General features: G+C 37.1%; 1 long non-coding RNA gene across 1 annotated transcript; it reads left to right on the top strand.

Annotated features, from left to right (window-relative positions):
- Positions 1-1,893: 1,893 nt before the first annotated feature.
- On the top strand, positions 1,894-9,917 carry LOC101851259. Its single transcript, XR_220349.3, has 3 exons — positions 1,894-2,390; positions 4,370-4,471; positions 5,244-9,917. It is a non-coding gene; the product is annotated as an uncharacterized LOC101851259 (long non-coding RNA).
- The last annotated feature ends 9,359 nt before the right edge of the window (positions 9,918-19,276 follow it).

The raw sequence follows: 19,276 nt of genomic DNA, 5'->3' as shown, positions 1-19,276 counted from the left end.
CAAAATATTCTTATTTCAAATACATAGTGAGATTATTTGGATAACAACAGACTAGGTAACACGCACATGCTCACAAAGACAGACTGTGAGCAGTAGGTGCAGTGAGGGCATTATAAAGGCTATATTTTTAACATTTCATAATCTGCTCGTCTTTAACAAGGCTAGTCACCAATTCTGGACCCCCCCCCCTCAATCCCATTATATTATTCCCCTTCCAAAAAAACCTTCTGTCACTCCATGACAAGTCAAATCAATGCGATATAGGCCTATAGGGCATGTGAGCATTGGTCGCACCCACACTTAAACCTTAAACTTTTGATAGACCTCATTCTTTCAGAAGAATAACATTCTTTACCAATCCAATCCTTGGAAATCGAAAGTCCGTGCGTTATACACTATGGTTGTTTATTGTTAAAGTCATAATCGATGTCAGCTGTCGCCAGAAAACTGCTGACTCGCCACTAATAATATTATTTTGTGTCTTTGTTCTCGCCAGCCTTGTAGCCTAGTATTGATTGTCGTGTCGAGCGCCATATCTTTTCGAGTGCAGCGGTCATAGAGACAGACAGCAGCCATGCAAATATACTGGTGTTTCGATTGAAACCACACGCCTGCATCATGTCGGCGATCAATACATGCATGGTTACGCCCCTCCCCCTGAAGTGAGGTTTCCCACTCGAAGACCTCCGATGCTTTCGAACTGAGATTACAAGTCTCAAAAAGATCACAAATAGAATAGAGGTCAGTCAAATTCAAAGGAGAACTTTAAGCCAACAAAAGACAATCCGGGAAAATAAAAACCTACATTTTAACCCGTAGACCTAACCAAAACCAAACGCGTCACTAACAATAAAATAATGTTGCCTACCAATTATACTGACGAAACCCAGGATGGAGAGAGAGAGAGAGAGAGAGAGAGAGAGAGAGAGAGAGAGAGAGAGAGAGAGAGAGAGAAAGATCCAGTACTGTCTGGTTGTCTTTTCTCCACCAAGACCAACCAATCGGGATGACGATGAAAAAGAAAAAAAAAAAGGGGGGGGGGGGGGTAAAGAAATTTGCAGACTCTTGTTCAAATTCATTTGATGTAATCTGTGTCATAAGTAAAAATAAGTTTCCTTGGAGACCAACACTCGCAATAATTTATTGCGGGTGTTGGTCTCCATATTATAATTAAGCTCTTTCCAAGTTCATCGCAGCTCAGGCCGTTCAAATGGTAACATAGGTTAAAAATAGGATTGAAACTCGGTAAGTCAGGAGTTTATTTAATCTTTAGGATAAATTCAGTTGCTGACGGGGGAAATCCGACCGTATTTGAAGACATGCTAGAACGTGGAAACGTTGGGTGACCTCACTCATTTCCCCCTCTTGCAACAACCATTGCGTTTACTTGATGCAAGCAAACGTTCCATATTCCATCCATATGGCACACACACACAAGCATACACACAGACACACAGACGTTGTCACGTTGGCCAATCGTCTTGCTCAAAGCTATTTTTGTCTCCGTTGCCACGTGGGCAGACTAAACGAATGGAAAACGTCTGAGGCAAACATCATCTATATTTAGAAAATGAGGAAACATCTATTTTTAAGTTGAGGTACTCTTTAGGTTAAAATGTAACATTAAATTATTTTTTATTCATTTTGAAAACAAATTTGTAAAAAATATGAGTTTTGATGTGGAAATCATATTTAATTAGAAATTAAATGAGTAAATTTCATCTTTATAGTTGTATATACAGTGGCTATGGTTTTCCTGCTACCTTAAGTGCACCTCAAAACGTTGACGCTACGCAGGAAACGTCAGCGATATGTTAATAGATCTCTGGATTCAACCAGAATGTGCGTTGTTGGGGCTAGGCGGCCAAGTATATAAAGCTCTCGTCGGGCGTCAACAAATCACTTGCGGCCAGCTTCTTGAACAACGGGGACGGTGCGTTGAGCGTTGTGAAGATCCAGACATAACGTCCGAATTACTCTTAGTCATTCTAGATCTTGATTTAGCTCAAAACTCTAGAGAACCCTAGACTCCGACGTTGTCTTTAGAAATGTTTGTAACCGTTCGCCCCATGTCGGGGCTGATTAGATCAAGATGTAGCTTTAGTTGCTTGAATCAGGAAGTAGGGGTAGCGCAAGGACAAGGAGGTCAGTCTCGGTTACTATTGCTTGGCCTGAAGATGAAGTATGGTAGGCCTAGATGATCTTGATCTATCTTCTTCGACTGGTTGAAAGAACTGCTGTCTCTTTGAGATAATGTTAAATGGTACTACTATAGAGATCTAATCTAGATATCTAGATCTAGTTCCAATGCCAAGTCAAAGTTAAGACTTCTGAGCCGACTGTTCGATGAAAGTTTCCAGCGGCCACGCAACAGTCGACCCGACAGAAAGGTAAGTCTCAGTTGTTTTTGTCAAACTTTCTTAAACTCGGGGTAAATTTGTACTTTCACTCCTTCATGCAGTTGTACTGCAATTGAGAGTCAAACTTCTAGATTAAGATCTAGATCTACCTGTATTTTCAACATTAAACACTTTTTGGCTCACTATCCATTCAAATCCAGTTATATGGGCACTCCTGTACAACTGCGGTCCCGTTTGAGGATACTAGTTTTGACCCCACTGATGATTACTTCTGGTTCTGAATTATTACTAGATCTACTTTTTGATGCGCGTGCCTATGGAGAGATAGCTTATCAAACCTAATTGCAAAGGCCGCAGCCATTGGGACTCGAGTCCCAACAGCTGTGGGAGGCTATTTTTGGACTCTCGAGTCTGAATTCGAGTCCAAATAGCCTTTCGTGGCTATTCGGACTCAAATCCAATTCGCTTGCATCACTAGGTGTACCAGATGTGAAGCAGACAAGCAATTAGACCTTGGCCTTCCTCGGTTTCTACGATCTGGCCAAGGAACTTACAAATGGGCGCCGACCGTGGTGATCCAGTGCGAACTGTGGTCTTTTCTGTACAAAGGATAAATTAAATAGTAGGGCTGGGCAGCAGAGGGCAACGGCATGGGAGGGAATATAGATCTATATGAAAAAAAAAATGGGGTGAATGTGGTGGGGCGGGCCTGGGGAAGTAAGATTGAGAGGGAAAAGGTAAGAGAAAGAGAGAGGAAAAGTATGGGAGAGAGAGAGAGAAAAGGGAGGGGCTGTCTTATAAGGATTGATTATGAATTTTCTGTTTTGATCCCTTCGTAGTCGTGAAACGCAGTGTAATAGCCATAGTTCAAGGGGGGCAAGCCCCCCCCCCCCCCTGACCCCCTCCCTTGCCTTGTTAAAGACAAATTTTACTGCTCATTTTGTAGGCTAGATCTACTGATGAAACATAAAACATTGATACCGACTATTTAATTCAGAATCGATACTCTGTGCTAGGCCTAGTGAGTGATTTAGTGCAAACTCAACGGAAATTGTACAGGAGTGCCCTTGAAACAGAAAAGGCATGAAATTATTGGCCAATCCTCGTTTTTTAAATAGTACAATAGATTTCCTATTAGCGGATATGAAAGAAAATATTGAGTCAGCACTGACATTAACCTTCAGTTTGATGGGCCATATGACATGGTTTGTGTGTGTTTAGTTGATGTTTTGACATTTTCCTTTGGTGGGTAGGGGCATAAAACTAGGTCAGGGGAAACGCTGTAGGCCAGTGGTGGATTTTGGCCTGGTGGGAAAAGAGTTTAAAAACAAAACAAACTCAAGAAGATTCCTCCCTGAAGCCCCCCAGATAAAAAAAGGGAAGTAATTTGCATTTTGCAAATGAAACTGGAGTGAAAGCAAAGGCAAAAGTGTGTCCAACTTCGAAATTTAAAAAATAAAAATAAGGAAGCAGAATTTAGTATGATGTTGATCCTCTGTCAAATCTAGTTGACATCTCTAGATTTTGTCATTACGCAAGGAGGCATGTCACTTGTGCCTAAAATCTACTCAAATTTTGTTCGTTATAATCATACTTTTTAGGGGGATGTGTATTGAGGCCTACAAAGTATGGCTACTGTAATGAAATGGCTGTTTGCGTTACAACACCCTTAAATTGTGTAGGTCGAATTTTTGTGAGAGGGTGTTAAGTACTTTCTTTTCCGTGATGGTTATTTAGTTGTTGGCTTTCATTCACACTCAACTTTTAAACCTTGATAACTGTTCTGCATTTAATTTCAAGTCCCTGTCCTCTTTTGAGAGTTTTTGGAATGGATTGTTTTTGTTCTGTTTTTTTTTTTCACCTTTGGTGGGCTTTGTTTGGATGTTTTTTATTTTTGCTTTTATTCATGTATACGTATTGGTTTTGAAAACATGATCATTTGGACACCTTGTGTCACCTCTTTGTCTTTTAATGCCACAGTGTATTTTATTACTGATAATTTCTTTCAGAATCGGGATTGCTGTAGGCTAGAGGAACGTTATGAACTAAGTGCCAGACATAGTGTGTCAGCTTGTCATACCATGAGTTGCCAGCGATCACTATAAGAAAAGGTGCTTATATGTAATTGTTTGAAGCGTCTTGTTTTCGTTGAATTTGTCTGTATCTTTCTGTCATTATGTTTAGCAGTTTAAGAGAAATTACACAGCTATAGAGCCAGTTGAATATCTAACTTGAAATTTTTTGATTTTCTGAAAGCAAAATGCTGGGGGGGTTCGTAGCTAGTTAGACAACTGGTTGAAGAGAGATGCGTAATTCAGGAAGGGGGAGTTTGTTGCGATGCACCATAAAAACGATATTGGAATTTGACTCGATGTATAGTTATGCTATTTGGGATCCTCATATATTGTTGAATTTAGGGCAGGAAGGGGAATCCGAAGTGATCGTGGTAGTAGATTTAAGGATTGGTTAGGGGTACCTTTGGTGGTGCATCAATATGTAACTCCTTCCTTGTTGAACATGATGACTGATTATAGATGACCAGTTTTACTGTTATTTCTTTAAAGTATTATTAGCTATCCTTATAACTATCTAAAAAATGAAAATGTGTGGATTTGTTCCAGTGAGCGTGATTTTAGTTGGTTTACCCTATAAACTACATTGTTTAGGGGATTAAGTAATCCTTGAAATTACTTATACTGATTTGGTTTTAAATGGGTTGTTGACTCCTCCCCCAACATTCCCCTCTTTTCCTGCTCCCCTCATACTTGAGATGTTAGCACAGTCAACTAAAGCTTTGCTTAACTCAATACATTTGATCTTTTGTCTTCTCTTGAGCTGTATTTATCTCTGTTTGCACTGTTCTTTTCCCTAATGGGTATCCAGGTTATAGATGACGTATGCAAGACCGTGATTTGGCAGTTCCTTCCCACCTCAATTGCGCAACCAGAGTTGTGCTCTGACACCGCGGGGCATCTAGGTTAAAGGAGAGTCGATGACGCTTTGTGGGTTGTCCCCACTCGGGTTGCATTCCTCGTTCCATTCGTGTCTGGTTCTGCTTCCGAGTATGAGTGGAATTGCCAGGCCGTCCTCCCGCGGAGCTGTGACCTATCTTGCTTTGGGGTGCGCCTGGTAGGGATACTTGAGGTTCAGCAGTTCATGTCTCAGAGCTCGTGGTACAGACGCAAGCTCTCACGACACACATGTAGTTTGTGTCAAGCGGATTTCCTCATGTAGTTATTGGAGATATAAAATGGACCGTTGTGTTTTTATCTGAATTCCCTCACTTCTTGATGCCTGCAATTCCTTCCCCCTTTTCCCTTAAAAGTGGACTTCACCGAATTTGTGATGTGTACAAAATGGAACAGACACTAAAAATTTAAAACTTTTTGCAGACTGTTGTACAGTCTCCAGTTTTAATAAAATTCTTAACTGTAGATAACAAGTTGGATTGCTGATTTAAGAATATATATTTTCAAATCAACTAAGCATGAAAGTTAAAAGATAATAAAATGGCATACACAAAAAAAAAAGAAAAGAAAAACAAAATCTATGCCAAGATATTGAACATTCGTTGTAATTTAATAGTTGATGAAGTAGCAACTCATGTTTTTATCATGTATGTGGTTATGGGGGAAATAATTCCCACAGACCAAAATATGAATGGAAAAAAATTCTGCCTCAGATCACGGGCAAAGATGATAATAAATAATTCGTCAAAGATCTGCATTTCTCTGCGTCATGTCTGTCAATGTGACTACTACTCCTGTTTTTGTAGTGCTACTTACTTTCTACTATGCAGTACCGTACTCAAGAAACCCCCCTCAATATGATGAGGTTAAATTTTTAGAGAAAGGAGACAATAATTTCAAGTAGACTTTGTCCATTCTCCTGATTTGATGGAGAAGAATTCAATGTAGATCTAGATCTAGTCGAATTCAGTTCAGGAAGAGAATTTCCAGTGGATAGCCGTTGACCCCTGCTGCGGTTGCAGGAAAAGCATAAGGATCATGCTTCATTCATGGCTAGTTATTTTGGGTATAAAAATTCCATTAAAGGCCTGGGAATTAATTTTTGTGCTGGCCATCCCTTGGTGGTTCTTTGTCCTTTTGGTCAGGTCTCACGGGATACGTTTGCATTGTCAGAAATGTTTGACTTGCAAGCTTAGACTGGCGTCTGTTGGTTAAATTTGTTAGGCTTTTCACTGCTGCATGCAGAAACTTGGTGTTTAATTCATGAGAGTGGAAGTTGATTATCAATTCTGTTTTCATTCTGTTGGGATGCTATATCTCACAGCCAGGGTTGGCCATAACTGACCAGCCGCCTCCTTTTCCCAAATGATCGAAATTGAGTCGATGGAGGCTTAAAAATCGGTAAAAATTTCAGGCTGTTGAGCATGTTTAGTCCTCTTGGAAACTTGTTTGTTTTCCTTTCACCGTTTCAAGTGCAGTACTTTTGTTATCATAAAGACACAGTAGATCTGAAAGTCCATTCTACAAGAGTATAGTAGCCGATTGCAGATTTTCTTTTCTGCTGTCGAAGAAAACGCTTTGTTGAGCATCTCGGCACTAGGCCTACCGTTACTTTTGTCTTTGCTCTGTCTGTACACACATCCTGTTTGTATTGATGTGGGTGTTTGTTTCCAGTTTTCTTGTGATTGTTGTCATGTTTGTGAGATGTTTTTGCTTTTTAAAAAAAAATCTTGTCTTTCTCTCTCTGATCGGACTTGAGATCAAAGTGTCTATCTATAGTTCCACTTCTGCTTCTACTATCTTCTTCAACTTGTCCTTGTTTGCTATTGCTTGATCTTTTCTGTAAGGCTTTCCTTTACACCTGCTGTAAAATTGTAAAATCTTGTCGCCTATGTGTACTATGTGATGGTTTGTGAACTTGTTTTTGTGCTGGCCTTCATATTTTTTTTCTCTAGTTTGGTTGCCGTATTTCTCCACTGGAAGTCCTGTCTGTCAGAATGCCTTTTTCATGGTACAATACTGGTTCTTGTGATTTTTCTTTTCTGTTTATTGTTTCCTCCCTTTGTTTTTTCTGTCTGCCTTTACTTTTCCCCTGTTTTAAAAGGTTATCGTTTTGGTTACTGTCAATCGTGTACTCCTCTTTCTACTCAAACTTGGAACTAAACCTCAACTTGTAGTTGTGGGATGTCAAGCCAACCTGTGTATCTCTGGCACACTGCCTTTGCCTGTCCTGTCTCTCTTTCTCTCACCTCCTGTGACACTGAAGAAACAAACAAGCTTCTCCCGAATCCTGCCACTTATTGCGACTGCTGCCAAGTTGAAAGGGGCTGTCTGGTCTGCCAATATAAATCAATTGAAGGTTGCAAGTTCATGGTGTGATTGCTGACAAACGTTATTGGTTCCGCTGAATACAACGAGATGGTCTGGTTGTCGAAGTGGTACGGTATGTATATGAAGGAATAAGTATCGTATGAACAGAAATTTCAATTGTCAGTGTACCGATTTCGTCTTTTGTACTCGCAACTTTTCTTTGTATTTTGACATTGCGATACCGTCTCTAGAATTAGTTGGTACCTACATGTTGTTCATGTTCATCCTATCCCCAACCCCACTTTATTTTTATGGTGTTTTTTGACAATGCCTTTTGTTGTTATCTCCCCATTCCCCCATGTTCTTATCATTGAATATGTAATGCATTATAATTCATTCTAACCAATATGTTATGACAAACCCATTCCCAAAGTTTTTAAAAATTGTTTTCAATTCCCTGACACAGTGCGGGATCTATACTTACTTTTTCTATTTTATAAGTTTTTATTTGCTTGACTTGCTTTCTCTTTTGCTACTAGCTCCTCTGTGTGCTAGGTAAATTTTTTTCAGCTTCCTCTGAACATTGAACATGAGTTGCACCCAGAAAAAGTCGTGAAAATTGTTTCCTGCTCACCTCTTCTATGGCCCTGATACATGCACCGAAGTTGACTGTGTGACCTTGTGCTTTCAGCTCTACTGCTGCCTTTCCAGCTGTATTCACCACAGCTGTATGATCGAGCACATGTGTTTTAACTTGTATGCATCGTTGTCTCATGACTTTTTCATACGTCAGTTTTTGGAGGACTTTGCATGTAGACAACTTCTTTGTTTGGATGGGGTGTGAGAGTGTTGGATTTATCTTTAGCTGGACATTTTGCTCCGTAAAATTTGAGAACATATTTAGTGGAATCCCCATTGTAGTATGCGTCTGCCTTTATTTTTATATGCGCAACTTTTTTGTTTGTTTGTTCAAAATACACTTTGGTATATGAAACGCGACTTTTACTTAGGATCATATCGTAATGTTAGGTTTGATGATTTAGTTTGTTGCTCAACTTTGGGTCTGGACTGACTTGCTTATTAGACATGCACTGTTTACTGCTTCCTCTCTTTTCATAATGTGGTCCTGCCAACATTATTATCTTGTTGCGATTTCAGCATTAACATCATCGCTTAGGCCTTCATCTTTTTCTGTTTTATTGTGTGGGCCCCCCTCCCCCCACCTTCGCCGTCACTTGATACTGGTAATACTCTTTTTTGTAAAAAGACCCATTTAGTTTGGTGTTGGGTGAAAATATTACTAACCCATTTTGTGTTGATTTTTTTTTGGTCGTTTACTTTATATTATTCTCTTAATACATTAGTTTGAATGTCGTTGATTATGGGAAACGGAACATTTCGTTAGACAAGTCAAGTCTCTTTGAAAATGGATACCCTTGGCTTTTGTTTGTCTGGTGCCATACTGTTTGTTTGATACTTTTGTATTGTATGTTATCTGTCGATGGAGTGCCTTGTGGGACTTGTGAACGGCTTAAATAGTTGTTGTGTTTTTTCTTTGTGTGAAAATTGATCCTGGGTGGGAAAGTCGTGTGCTTTGCGGTTGTTAGAAAGTACTGGATGCTCCAACTGTGTTGGCAAACTTTTGTTTCTTATTATGGGTGTGGTGATGTATTTATAAGAAGAAATTGATTGGGGCCGTCTGTCGGAACATTGCGGTACAATACTCTGCAGTACCTGGTAACACTTCCATGTGGTGGAAGCAGGAAGAACTGATTTTGACGAAGAAGGATCCTGTACTGAAAAGCTATAATTTGTTTGTTGCTTGTTGTTTTGACAATTGTCTTGATTACTGTACTAAAAACTCCCAACAAACAAATACCTCCCCCCCCCCCCTCCCAATGGTGCCTAAAGGATGGAAAAGCACATACCGATTTGATTGATACAACTGTTTCTTTCAGTAACGTACGCCAGCATATTGGTTCGACTGACTGAACTTTTGTTTGTTTTGTGGCTACATTGATGATTTGCTTTACATGGAAAAATGTATGTTCATAGACCCACTAAAATATATAGAGGCTATATATATGCCAAATCTACTATGAGCATTCATTCAGTAATAGAACACTAATACTTTTCTTTCTGCCTTGGAATATCCACTGCTCACAAAAAAAACATACAAATACAATGGGACAATATCCATGAAGGAATTAATTGAAATGCTGATGTAAAAAGAAAAAAAGAAGAAAAAAAGGGCAATATAATATAATGCAAATGAAAAGGAAAAAAAGGCCAAAAAACCATGGGCACTGCGTTGATTTTTGTTCTGTGTATAAAATCATATCTCTGCATTACTTGTTGCCGATTGATTGCTCTATATGGGAAAGTATACTTTTACATGAAAAGTTGAAGGAGTTTGGGATGGGTTGGTAATGTCATGCATAGAGAGTGCATTATACTGTGTTGTTGTAGGCTACAGATATTTAAATATGTGGTAGACGATATGTTTTGTATTTTTTTTTTAGGTGGCAAGGATATATTGTGTTATTCGCAAGTCTTAGTCTTTGATAGATTGTTCACATCATATCATTTGTATTAATTTCTGTTACAATAGATTTTGAGTACGTTGTACGAAGCTTTATAAGTTTTACGTGCTGTTTTCCTCATTGGCAAACTCGGGTAGTCCTAGAATCCTTCTCGTGGCGAGATTTAGTCTAGTCTTGATAGACCGATTGTGGTCATTTTGTTGAAGATTGATGATGCTGGTTTTTTTTATTGGTACCGGATATTGCTAAAAATTTGTACTGTTGGTTTTTATATTGGCTCACGTTAAATAAGTACTTGTTGTACTGGTTTACAGTTCACTGGCACCTTATTTTTGCTGCGCTGAATACATTATGTAATGGTCTGGGTTGATGGAAATGGGCTATGTGATGGTTGCTTACACTATTGTTGTCATAAATTTAATTTTCAGAGTAGGTTGTTGGTGGCTTTGTGTTACTCCGAAATCCTTAACATACTCTAATAATCAACTAGGTGCTGTGTCGATAGTGCCGTAAAACATCTACCGAATCAATCAATCAATCAACTAGGTGCTAAGTTTATTGTCCTAGAGGTGTTTTGTTATCAAAATATTCACCTTTTGTTTTTGGATAATCTGGTGATAAATAAGTATTGACTTTCTTTTGAAAGATATAAAATGCATTGTGTGTATAGTTGGTGCTTATTGAATAGATTCCAATGAAACCTAAGCCCGTGTAGACTGCACACATAGGCTGTCGTTACTGGATGTGATTGTACCTATAGGCTATTGTTAAGGGGTGCGGAGATAGTTTCTAGAAGAAAAAAGTAGGCAAAATTCAAGTTTGAAAAATGGACGTATTTATTACGAAGTATGGGGAAACAAGTGAAAATGTGGTAATCGTTAAAAAATAATTGTTGTACTTTATGTGCTGTTACAGTACAGGTAGTTCTTCTAGAGTGTTATTGGTCAAGAGTATTGAAGTGAAGCTACTGGATGGTAGGTCATACTTCTCTCAACTTTCGCTTGTCATTTTCATCTGTATTCTATTTCCTGCTAACTTTCAGTGATGGATGAATGTGCTTCTTGGCGTGTATTAAGCAGTTTCGTAGGTCATGGGCGCAATGTATTACGTTTTGTACGCATTACTGTATATAATGGTTTTGCTTGTAAAAAAATACAGCAAAATTTTAAATTTAAAAAAATCCCAATATACCAACTACTACATTGAAATGAATTTTGGACCAGAATCCACGAAGAAACAGTGTTGATTAGTAATATTAGTAATAATATGTAGTAATAAATTAGATTTTTTAAATAGTGCAGTTGTTGTGTTATGGTTTGAAGATTTGCAGTGTAGATTAGGTATACCATGTGCAGACACAAGTAGTGGTAGGAGAGATAGTATTGTACTGCATCACATCCTCATGAATGTTAATAAATGTACAGTACTGAAATTGCTTATTTAGTGAGTGAGATGGTATTGTTATATTTGTAGTTTGGAGGATTAAAAATATGAAAGTGTTCTATCTGAAATTGATGGGAAGTATTGTGCTTTGAAATATAGAGGGGGGTATGCCATACTGTAGATAGGTCATACTGTAATATACATTGAAATTGGCAACATGGTCATACGCGTTAAAGAAACCCTTGTAGACGAGTATTATTTGTACTGAAATTGATCATATTATTAGGTGTTCCTCGTTTGATAAATTGTACCAACTTTTGATGATAGATTAGGTGCTTGTTGAAATTGGTAATAGAAAAGGCACGAATTGATTTTACTGAAATTTGAAATAATTATAATAGTTCAAGTTGTATAGTAGCTGCAAAATGTCTTAAACTGGTCATAAGGTAGTTACCACAAAGAAAATGTCGGTATTTGAAAGCAGATTTTCCTTTTATTGGATCAGAAAGAGCTATGGGAACAATGAAATTCAGTGTTCAAATTTGAAGTCCGACAATAGTTAAAGTTTTCGAGGTTCAAATTCATTTGGACGCGGAAAATTTCATGCAACATGTAACAAACTAAAAGTAAAAGTGGGACTGTCATACAATCGTATATAATGACAATGCACAATGTTCAAGATAATAGAAACAAAAAAATCTCTAGGTTTATAATTCTGATTCTGTAAAGCCACAAAGATGTGTGAAAATAGCTTTTTTAAGAGCAATTTTTGCTTGCTACATCCCAAAAGGCGACTTTTAGAGGTCCGTTACTTAAAAATTTGTTCTTTTGTTATTATGTCAGACCTTTATAAGGCTATTGATAGTAAGTAATGCAGGGTACAAGTTCAATTTTTTTTGCTGGCAAAGGACAAAAGCATCTGAAAAATATGTATGCAGTTGCAAATGTTAAACAAGTGACCCCTCTGGCCGGTAAGCAAAAAGAATGCGCAATAATACTATATTTTAATATTTTATTTCTTTTATGTGAAAAGTGAAATTTATTTCTATGAAATTTGGGGCTCAATGTAAGAATGATTAAAACATGAATTGTTTTAATTTTAAGTATAGAAAAGAGAAAAGAACCATTAATTGTACTGTACAGTATAATTTTGCTCACACTAGTATACGTGACATATGCACCTCCACAGTTTATCTTGATGAAGCAAGTAGGCTAGTAACATTAATGAATAGTGGTCCTGAAATTAAAATGGCTCTTTATTTATGTGAATGCCATACTAACCTATTTTTTAAAGAAAATATTATGTGCACCAGTTTGTAGGTACAGTAGGGCCTACAATGCTTTTCTTTCGGTTGAGACAAGGCGAAAATTGCATTTTTAAATAAAGATGAGCTTTGCAGGAAATTGGTCATAGAGCCAACTGAAATGAACAATAGAAAAAGTGTATATTATGTGAAAGTGGTCATAGACTACATGTCATGTACTGAAATGAGCAACAGGGTAGGTAGTACTGTATATTGTTTGAAATTGGTCACAGTATAAAATGGAAATGTGAACATATTGTTTGTATAGTGTGAAATTAGTCGCAGAGTAGGCTTTTATGCTATTGTGTGAAATTGGTAATAGAAAGTATACTGAAATGAACAATAGTTCATGAGTATTGAGTGGGAATTTATCACAGAGTAGGTGGTTGATTTTACTGATACAAGAATAATTGTTGTGAAAATAAAGTTAAAAGTTATAGAGTAGTATATTATTGTTTATATGTTAAAGAATAACTGCAAATTTTGTTGTACTTGGTCATAGAGTAGGTGTTATTTGATTTTACTGAAATTGTTCTAGGGTCAGATCCAAATAGTGTCGAACAAGAGCAAGTGTGTGTATTGTTTGACATTGAAAAATGAGTAGGTCCATATTGAGTGAAATTGTTCATAGGGTGGCACTCACAATGAAATAAGCAATGGAATATATCTATGTGTATATTTTGTTAAACGATCATAGACTATGTGGAAATAAACAATAGAGTAAGTGCAATATATGGTGTGAAAGTGGTCATGTAGAGTACCAGTATACTGAAAATGAAAGTGAAATGAGCAGGACCAGCAATAGCAGCTGTGTTAATTAATTGTGAACATTGGTTATAGGTATGAATTCATTTTTCTGAAAGCGAGAATAGAACATATATTGTACTATAATAATTATAATAGTTCAAGTTGTACAGTAGCTGCAAAATGTCTTAAACTGGTCATAAGGTAGAAATTTATTTGACTGAAATTGGTTTTGGAGTAGGTGCAACAGGGTTGTGTGAAATCAAACAGTAGAAAAAAAATTTATATATATATTATTATATGTGCATATGGTCAGGCCTCCATACTAAAATGAGCTCTAGAATAAGTGTCTGAAATTTGTTGTAGACTACTGAAGTGACCAATGGAGTAGATTATATTGTGTGAAATTGGCAATAAAGCATGGAAATGAGCAACAGTGCTTATAATTATAATGTGAATTTGGTCATAGAGTGAACAGAAATGAGCAAACGAATAGGTGTACAGGATATATGGTGTCAATTTGATCATGTAATATATATTGAAATTAAAAATGAACCAAGTATTTTGGTGCATATTTTGTGACATTGTCTTGGAGATGAACTATGGAGTAGGTACATATGTTCTGAATATTGGTTATTATAGATTATACTGAAATGAGCGACAGAGAAGGTTATTGAGTTAACAATGTTAACATTGATCGCAGAATGGGTGTGTATTGGGAAAATTGGTGGTAGGTAGTAGGTAGATATATTGATTTTACTGAAACTGAAATGGAAAAAAATATGATGTACTGGTACATTGGAGTCCACTTAAACCGAACACAGATTAATCTGAAAGAAAATCAAAGTCCCTGATTTGTTTTCTTGTCTTTGTAAAAAAAATAACATGTTGATGAGTGGAAATGCCCCTCTTTCTGAACTAAAACTGGGTCAGGTGTATATATTGTTTCGAAATTGACTAGTGGGAATTTATTATAGAGTAGTTAGCTCTACTGCTTACCATGGGGCTATTATGTTTGATAATTTGTCAGCTTACTGAAATTTATTATGATCTCAAATGGGTCTCTTTTTTGAGGCTTGCAAGGCCTGAACAATGATGTCTCATACTAAAAATACTGTTATTAGTTGATAATTCTCTAAATTATGCTCTGTTGAGTACTGTTTGGAAATTGTCACATTGTTTTGGTATCTGACTGATAATTCGTCCTCTACCGGCTGTATTGTTGTACAATAGTCTCGAACGAAAATACAATTTTACTACCGTTGGTACCACAGCTATGACTGTAATCTGCATTGAGTGGTCAAGTGACTGTCGCACTAAAAATACTTGTTACATTAGGTCGAGGGTGTTGCTGTATCATACTTCGCGTTTTTGTTTGTTACCTTGTCCTTGTGCAGGGTTTTTTTCATCTCCAAAAACTCCAGTTGTGTGAAATCATGCTGTGTGGTGTGGTGTATGTGCTACTTTGCTCACGAGTAGATTTTTAATGAGGAAATCAACTTTTTTCCATCTGTCATTCTCTTCTTCCCTGCACTGAAGAACAACTACTACTACATGTATTTAATACCGAGTCACCAGCAGACCTGCTAAGTACTCTTGAGTTCTCCAATTTTTTCAAAAATAATTTTTTTTATTTAGGCTACCTGTCGAAGAGTCTTGTTCGGGTTTGCATAAATACCGATTTTTTTCTTGAATTTCATTTCTATGATTTCAATGCAACTCCCAAAGGACATGAAAACGCACGTTTTTAATTGCATTACGTTATTTGCCACTCTTGTTTGCTAATCTGCTGGGGTTTTGGAGACTGACACCCCCCCCCCCCCAAACTCCCTTCTATTTATTTCAGTCGTAGAGTGGTTGGCAAGTCTGCAGTTGACCTAAACCAAAACAAACAATCCAAATAAAGAAAAAATATTTGGTTAGTTAAGCTAGGGTGCAATTAATTGAACAATAAAAATTATGGCGCTCAAATTTATTTGCTTTGCTTTTATAAAAATGATCTTGGGAAGAAAAGCATGGTGATTTTTTCAAATATGCCAGGAAATACTACTTGGTGTAGGCTACACCGCAAACATAAAAAAAAAATTCCACCAATTTCTTACTAAACTAGAGAGGCTAAAGATGTGTGTTCAAATGTACTGAATGTTGTTTAAGCCATGAAACCGAAACTAGATAAGATACTCTGAAAATATCGTCCTTTGACTGATATGAATTACATGTATAGAATTACAACATTGTAGTTACAGCAGAACAAAAAGGCTTCGAATTGTAAGGAAATAAGTACCGTACTATAACTTATAACACCTATACATAATTATATTGTGGGTGTTGTTAGATGTGGTCCTTTCCAGAAAAATAGATGTGGTTCCTACATCTTTTCTTTCACTCTGTCTCATAACCGTCGTTATATTATAAATATATATCTTTCTCTTCACTCAAATGAAATAGAGAAGTAAATAGTTTTGTATTTGAACAGAAATTGGAAATACTCATTACGTGTTTTGTACTGATGTTAGAAACTTGAGTAATTTTTGGGGAAAGAAAATGATAGCAATTGAACTTCAAATGTTTGATTATTTTATCTAGACTGGGAAAGCATGTAGAGCCTAGGCCTATTATTATTTTTTTTTAGATTGACACCAATGCAGGTGGTAGCTGATGTGTTGACACTGACAAAAAGAGTTGACTGGTGGTATTATTTTTATAGTTATTTACATAAAATGGGTAGTGCCTGTGTAGATGGCCGCTACCATAGACATTGATTTGATGTATTTAAGGTGTATGAAGTCAAGGATTTTACACGTCAGCAGAAATTTATAACCAGACCTCTATGCATAAAATAGTAGAAGTAATGTTTTGACAAATGGAAATTGATTATGATGTGTGTATGAAGTCAAGTATTTTACTTTGTTAGTAGAAATGTATAACTATAAGTATAAGCATAAAAGGGTAGAAGTAATGTTTTGACAAAAATCGATAGTGCAATTTATCGTTACCTGTAACAGGACCTTTTTTTGGTGCATTTTTTATAGTGTTATTCCGTGTAACCAGACCTTAACTTCTTGCATCTTTGCATTTATGCAAGTGACGTTATAACTGGGCTTTTACTTGTTGCGTCTTTGAATGCAAATATTGCTATGTGTGTTTGAGCCTTTGCTTGTTGCATCCATGATTAATGATGGTAAGTTAGCATCGTGGAACGAGGGGAAGGTGCAGGGTAGTACTGAGGTTTTGTAAAGTGCTGGTGTGTGTGCTACTAATGAAGATGCATTGTATTTGATTTTATTATGAGACTTTTATTTGGAATAAGTTCATAAAGTCTGTTTTGTAGAAGGACTATGAGCTGTACAATGAAATATAATCTATAATACACACACATTATAATTGTCAAACTATTGTCAAAAGTGGAAAAAAAATACCCACGAACAAAATAACAAACAAACAACAAACCTGGTACACAAGTTAAATATTTAATACATGACATGTGTAGGCCTATTTTACTGGCATTGAGATTGATAGGAAGTATTAGTATTATAACTGTTCAAATGTTTAAAAAATTGGTACTTGAGGTAATATGTAATACATGTAAAGCTAACATGAAATGGGCATTTAACGGACATTTAAGAATTCTGAGTTATGGCGTGAACTAACTTCTCTTACGATAATTTGAAGCACTCTCTCAACCTCTGGCTGTCTTTACTTTATCTATCTCTCTCTCTTTCTCTCTCTTATGATCCAACTTGGCACTCTCTCTCTCTCTATCACACTTTCTCTCTCTTTCTCATTTGACATTTGAACAAACTTGTGGCCCCCCTCTCTTTCTCTAATGATCAAACTTGGCGCTCTCTCTCTATTACACTTTCTCTCACTCTCTCATTTGATCAAACTTCTCTCTCTCTCCTTCCCACCTCTTTCTCTCTCCCTCTCCCTCTCTCTCTCTCTCTCCCTCCCTCTCTCTCTCTCTCTCTCTCTCTCTCTCTCTCTCTCTCTTATGATCAAACTTGTAGGGATTGGTGTATATAAAACGTCATTTCCAGTCTCTGTCAGTCTGTATGTCTTTTCTCTCTCTGTCTCTCATGATCAATCTTGTAGTTTGTAGGGATGGGTATGTTAAACAGTTTATTTTTTCTGTCTGCCTATCTTTCTGTTCATCTCTCTCGCTTTCTTCCCCCCCCCTTCGCCCTCTATCCCTCACACACGTAATAATTTAATTACTAATATAATGCACACACACACCAAATGCACATGCACACTCTCGCACACAACAGGCACACATACCGATGCACACGTGTATACACCCATACCCACGCACAGACACACACACACACACACACTCACACACACACACATGTGCATAAACTTGCACTCCCTTCCTGGTTGAAAAGGTGCATTGACCAGCTAAAGCCTTCAAACAAAATAGGTGTAATCGCAGATTGTTCCTTTATGCTGAAATCTAATCTGGGTGCCTTGCTGATATTTTATATTGTACTGGTGTTTATATATATGAAAGTTTATTCATAAACAATACTTTGAAGTCCTTTGAAAATTAAAAGCTTTTGTTTAGAGGTTTTGAAATATGTTTTGTAGAAATGGGTGCATATTCAAAAGATTGTTATACATTTTGGCTTTTTAGCCTCCCCTTTTGCATTGATAACCGTCAAGTTGGTCTTGTTTCGTTTTAATATAAAAAGCCATACACGATCAAAAATGAAAGAATTTTATATTTTCTTGTATGTATTTTGGAAGGATGCATTGTAATATAGTATCGACAAAAACGTAATCGTGAGTGTGGTATTGAACTTGACAAACATTGAGTGGTGTCTGGGAAAAATTCCGAACAAAATCTGAATGTACGCTGAAAATGACAAAACCTGAAAAAAAACCCCTCTCAAAATGTGAATGTGTATTTTATTGAAGGGTGAAAAAGGGCGAAGAAGCCCTCACAAAACTGTTATCTTCTGCGTTAAAAAAAAATAAAAGTGACCAAATTGTTTGGGAACTGCCTTGCGAAAGATGAAACATTTTTAATTCTTCTGTTTAAAATTTAAAATATGTGAATAGAACTGAAAACTGAAAGTGATGGCAGATTAGATGCCCTAAAAAATAGTTAATTAAGTGTACTTACTAGGTGGACATTTAGAGAATATAGAAGTTAACACTTTCTTAACATTGGTTCTTGGTAGGCTACCGTTTAAACCCCCTCCCTCCAAAAATCTTAGGATTTTTTTACTTGTCAGCTAAACTGTCATAGTATAGGTCCATGAGAATGTTATCTGCATCTTTTGCAATAAATTATTCCTGAACCTTTGCTCCTCTCCCTTGCCTCGTTCATTTCTTCCGCTCTGCTCCTCTCTCTTTCCTCCTTCATTTCTTCCTCCCTGCTCATCTCCCTTGCCTCCTTCATTTCTTCCCCCCTGCTCATCTCCCTTACCTCCTTCATTTCATTCTCCCTGCTGTTCTATCTTGCACTATACTTTTTCTCCATGTACTTGATCCCTTTTTCTCCTCCCCCCCCCACTGTTATCTTTTTTGCCTTTGCGTTACCCAAGGTTTCTACAGTTTTCTCTCTTCCTCGTATCAATATATTGCGTATAATGCTCTCAACAAACAAAATCTCTGATCTCTTCCCCCCCCCTCCCCCCACACACACACACTTTTGTTCG

This window comes from Aplysia californica, unplaced genomic scaffold (assembly GCF_000002075.1).
Source record: "Aplysia californica isolate F4 #8 unplaced genomic scaffold, AplCal3.0 scaffold00117, whole genome shotgun sequence".
NCBI lineage: Eukaryota > Metazoa > Mollusca > Gastropoda > Aplysiida > Aplysiidae > Aplysia > Aplysia californica.
Note: the sequence above shows the minus strand (reverse complement) of the source record. Positions and strands in the feature narration are given on the sequence as shown.